The sequence below is a fragment of the Garra rufa genome, chromosome 22 (assembly GCF_049309525.1).
Source record: "Garra rufa chromosome 22, GarRuf1.0, whole genome shotgun sequence".
Taxonomy (NCBI): Eukaryota; Metazoa; Chordata; class Actinopteri; order Cypriniformes; family Cyprinidae; genus Garra; species Garra rufa.
In genome coordinates, this window is record NC_133382.1 from 15023444 (window position 1) to 15029150 (window position 5707).

At 42.8% G+C, this 5707-nt stretch overlaps 1 long non-coding RNA gene across 1 annotated transcript; it reads left to right on the forward strand.

Annotated features, from left to right (window-relative positions):
- Window positions 1–2504: 2504 nt before the first annotated feature.
- LOC141298430 (uncharacterized) lies at window positions 2505–4188 on the forward strand. The gene is made up of 2 exons (XR_012341583.1): window positions 2505–2773; window positions 3304–4188. It is a non-coding gene; the product is annotated as an uncharacterized lncRNA (long non-coding RNA).
- Window positions 4189–5707: the final 1519 nt, after the last annotated feature.

The following is a 5707-nucleotide window of genomic DNA, read 5'->3' on the forward strand; positions in this document are numbered from 1 at the left end:
ACTCTAGAGAGACCCTCGAGGGTGAAAGTAGTGTCCACGGACGCGTCCACCTCGGGAGGGGGGGCGCTGCTAGAGGGCAGACCGGCGTTCGGCCTATGGTCAGAACGAGAGAAGTCACTGCACATCAACTGCCTCGAAATGATAGCAGTGGAGAATGCGCTGACATGTTTTCTTCCCCTACTGAAGGGAAGTCATGTATTAGTCCGCTCCGACAACACATCGGTAGTGGCTTACATAAATCGCCAGGGCGGACTCAGGTCCAGAAACCTGCATGCACTTGCAGAACGCCTTCTGGTATGGGCTCATCGCAACCTGTGCTCGCTGAGGGCAGCGCACGTGCGGGGGACCCTAAATGTAGGACCAGACAGACGGTCCAGGAACAATGTTCCGGCGGGCGAATGGTCGCTGCACCCTCAAACGGTGCAGCTATTATGGAAGGTATTCGGCAGAGCGGAGATAGATCTATTTGCATCTCAGGACAACGCTCATTGCCCATAATTCTTTTCCAAAGCCAAGGACGCACTAGCCCATACGTGGCCCCGCTGTCCTCTTTATGCTTTTCCCCCGGTCTCTCTCCTACCTCAGGTGATAGAGAGGGTGAAAGAGGAAAAGTGTGCAATTCTGCTGATAGCGCCGTTTTGGGGAAACCAGACTTGGTTCCCAGCGCTGATGCAGATGACGAGCATCGCACCGTGGCCAATACCTGTGAGGAGAGACCTCCTCTCGCAGGCGGGCGGCGCGATCTGGCACCCCCATCCCGAGCTGTGGTCCCTTCATGTATGGGTCACCAGGGAATATATGATGAACTCCCCACAGGAGTGATATCAATGATCACACAAGCTAGAGCTCCATCTACTAGACGGCTCTATGCCTCGAAGTGGTCGATATTTGCGGACTGGTGCACAGCCTGCGGATCCACACCCACAGACTGTGGTGTGACAGATGTACTTTCTTTCCTACAAGAGCTGCTGGACAAGGGCAGGTCCCCGTCCACGCTCAAAGTTTATGTGGCGGCCATAGCAGCGTTCTCGAGGACAACGCTAGGTCAGTCAATAGGGAGGAACGATTTAATCATACGCTTCCTTAAAGGAGCTAAGAGGTTAAATCCACCCAGACCGCCTTCAGTCCCAACATGGGACCTTTCTGTGGTGTTGGACGCTATGAAGAGCGAACCATTTGAACCACTACAGGCGGCTGAATTAAAATATCTGTCTCTTAAGGCTATATTCCTACTAGCGCTTGCTTCAGTGAAGCGCGTAGGAGACTTGCACGCGCTTTCAGTGGGCGCGACATGCATGGAGTTTGGACCCAACGACTCAAAAGTCATACTCAAACCCAAGCACGGATACGTGCCAAAGTCTATTAACACACCGTTTCGAGCACAGGTCATCGCACTGTCTGCTCTACCGGCTGTGGATGAAGAGGCTGACGCGAGACTCTTATGTCCAGTTAGAGCGCTAAGAGTCTATGTGTCACGCACGTCTGCTTGTAGACAGACAGAACAGCTGTTCGTCTCGTTTTACGGGCATTCTAAGGGAATGGCTGCGTCAAAACAGACTCTATCCAGATGGATAGTGGATGCTATTGCACTGGCGTACGAGTCCAAGGGCAGGCAATGCCCGCTGGGTGTCAGAGCACATTCCACGAGGGGCGTGGCCTCGTCGTGGGCTTGGTCGAGTGGGATCGACTTGCAAGATATTTGTACGGCGGCAGGCTGGGCCTCTCCGTCTACATTTATAAGATTCTACAACCTGGAGGTTCCTGCCCTACAGGCCAAACTGCTGTCGGTCTAGATATTAACAGATATCTAGACCCATGTTCCAAGTTTATCCAGGCCGTTTACCTGCCCGGATACACCAGGAGCCAGTGTTTTAGGGCACTAATCCCCTTATACGTTTAAACACTATATGAACCCCGGGCTATGGCCCTAGGGTCTATGGTATCAGATCTTGGCATGCACGGCGTTTTACAGGGCGTTCCCCTAGCGTAAGCTACGCAGTAGGAGAGACCTCTCGTAAGAGAACGTACTCGGTTACTAACGTAACCTCGGTTCTCTCAGAGAGGGAACGAGTACTGCGTACCTTGCCGTGCAAGCGTGTGCTCTGGGCGCTTTTATGATGAAAAAACCAGAGTGTAGCTACCTGCGAGCGATATTTATAGGCTGGGATCACGCCACTTTCGGTGGGAGATGACGTATCAGGCGCGAAATGCACTCATTGGAGCTGGCATCGCGCCAAGCCTCGCTCGATAGGTGCTGCAGTTGCTGCGGAGCAGCCAATAGGCAAGCAATACGCCTCGCCTATGTCTGCTCACCGCGGCAACGCGTTTTACATTAATACAAAATTAAGGATAATTTTTTGGCTTCAATATCTCTCGCGGAAAGGATTTTCCCCTAGCGTAAGCTACGCAGTACTCGTTCCCTCTCTGAGAGAACCGAGGTTACGTTAGTAACCGAGTACGTTTTTTTGTTCTCTGCACAGCACAGAGGTGTTTTGTTATTGAATTGAATGAGCGATTTGAAAGAATTTCTTGTTTCGTTTTTGAATGAATCAAAATTGTTAACCTTATAAATAGTCCACTTTGTGTTTGTTTTTGCTATTTTGATTTAGTTATTTTTAGATTAAACACGTTGTGTATATGTCTGGGTAGAATATTTAAAATCACGTTTGTTCTGGTAACATCACAGTCAACCTTATACACTTTTTTAATAGGAATTACACACCTGGCCATTCCACTGTCCATCCTGTGTGATTGGCTTTTTGAGAACCTTCAGGTGAGTCTCCTTGTGAATAACACTCTATGTATGTAATCAAAATACAAAAGTGTTTTAGCTCACACTGTTGTTCATTCAGTGTATAAATATTTGATTGCATCTGTTACTATATCTGTGTTTTTGTTCAGACCACTCACCCAAAATACAAAAATCAGTCAATACACACAAAATAAAAAAAAAAAAAAAATATATATATATATATATATATATATATATATATATATATATATATATATATTTTTTTTTTTTTTTTTTTTTTTTTTTTTTTCTTTCACAAATCCCCCCCCATTTTGTGGTATTAAAAAGAAAGACTATGGAATAAACGTAAATAATGATTGAATTTAAATTGTTGTGTAAACTTTAGCTTAGTTTAGCTGTCTTTTTAAAATAAATTGTCAAAAACTATTGTAAATATTTAAAAAAAAATCATTGATAGTTTAAAAAAAAACATCTTAAATTGATCAATGCCATTTTGGACACTGGATTTTTTTGTGATTTGTATCTCTCTTTTTTCCGTTTTTTTTATTTAGGACAAGTCTGATGAGTTTGAAGATGTTGCTGTGGCCCTCCTTACAGATGATGACACCAATCCAGTTCATTGCCAATCTCATGTCATCAAATATGACTCAAGTTGTTAGGTCTACTTAGCAGTGCCTTTTGGTGTACTTTCAGGTTTTATCAACTTCATGCCGTAGGAAATGTGATTGAGTCACTTTTTTTATTTAAGAACAAATTTGCTGTAGCACATTACCAGTTATTAAAGGAAAAGGTTTACTCAGAATAACAAATTCTGTCATTAATTACATACCCTCATGTCGTTCCAAACCTGCAAGACCGTTGTTCATCATCAGAACACAAATTTAGATAATTTTGGAGAAATTTGAGAGCTTTCAAACCCTGCATAGAAATGTTCCCAGGCCCAGGAAGCTAGTAAGGACATCAGACTGACGTGGAAGAGAAGACATTTTTGAATATGGTCGTCATTTTAGTTTTCTTTGAGCAAAAATACAGATGACTCACTGATGTCACATTAACTATTTTAATAATGTCCTTACTACATTTCTGGCCCTGGGAACATTTCAGTTGCATTGCTGCAGAGTCAGAAAGCTCTCGAAGCATCCCAAAAATATCTCAATTTATCTTATATGTTTGTGTTTTGATGATGAATGAAGGCCTTACTTGTTTGGAACTACATGAGGGTATAATGGCATAATTTTCATTTTTGGATGAACCATCCCTTAAAGATTTATATAAATACTTTAGATTGTAGTTATTCATTTGAAATCTTCATAATATGGATAGTGTGTAAGGATTGCTAAATAAAACTTAATGGAATTTTTCTATATAATTGAATTGAACAAACAATATTAAATATTTTTGAGTGTACATTGTGCATGAATAAAATATTGACAGTTGACAGTTGTGAGTCATTTCACTATCACAACATTGTAACACAAGCAGGTTTATAATATACATGTTTTACATGGGAATACACATGTGAATACACATGTTTTTCACATGTGATCACAAGGGTTTCACATGTGATCACAAGGGTTTCACATGGGATTCACATGTGATCTGTAGGGTTTCACATGGGATTCACATGTGATCTTTAGGGTTTCACATGGGATTCACATGTGATCTGTAGGGTTTCACATGGGATTCACATGTGATCTTTAGGGTTTCACATGGGATTCACATGTGATCTGTAGGGTTTCAGATGGGATTCACATGTGATCTGTAGGGTTTCACATGGGATTCACATGTGATCTGTAGGGTTTCACATGGGATTCACATGTGATCTGTAGGGTTTCACATGGGATTCACATGTGATCACAAGGGTTTCACATGGGATTCACATGTGATCTCTAGGGTTTCACATGGGATTCACATGTGATCTGTAGGGTTTCACATGGGATTCACATGTGATCTGTAGGGTTTCACATGGGATTCACATGTGATCTGTAGGGTTTCACATGGGATTCACATGTGATCACAAGGGTTTCACATGGGATTCACATGTGATCTCTAGGGTTTCACATGGGATTCACATGTGATCTGTAGGGTTTCACATGGGATTCACATGTGATCTGTAGGGTTTCACATGGGATTCACATGTGATCTGTAGGGTTTCACATGGGATTCACATGTGATCTCTAGGGTTTCACATGGGATTCACATGTGATCACAAGGGTTTCACATGGGAATTCACACAGAATGCACATGAAAGTGTTCCAAAAGCACACGTTTGCACATAGGTTTCACATGGGAATCACATGTGAAAGCACATGTCACATGTGATTTTCACATGTGCAAGCACACGTTTTCACATGTGAAATAACACATGTGCAGAATATGTGGCCACATGTGACCACATGTGTTTTTGCACATGTGAAATTCATGTGGTTTTTCTGTAAGGGCTTAAACGCTCGTTTTTTTTAGGTTGACAGCTTATAAAAACGTAGTTCTGTGTTTTTTTAGCTTGTTTACTTTTTACTTGTTTACCTTGTCACATAGCAGCTATAAAACATGGTTTTCAGATTATGACGCATCGCTCTGTCTCTATGAGCTCGACCACTAACCGGAAACGTTCAAGGGTCACTTCCACCGCCGAATAGCCACTGAAATGCCACCATAACAGTGGTGCCAAACCCTGTTCCTGGGGATCTACCTTCCTGCAGAGTTCAGCTCCAACCCTGATCAAACTCAACTGAGCCAACTAATTAGGATCTGGAGGAGCACTTGATAATACATACAGGTGTGAACTCTGCAGGAAGGTAGATCTCCAGAAACAGGGTTTGGCACCGCTGGTCTATAACAATGTGTGACCCTTCCTCCTTTTAATGACACCTTTTTTTTTTCACAAAATGAATGAATTATCTTGATTAAATACATACATACATATTTTCCTATTGCACTACTACATCCACAAGT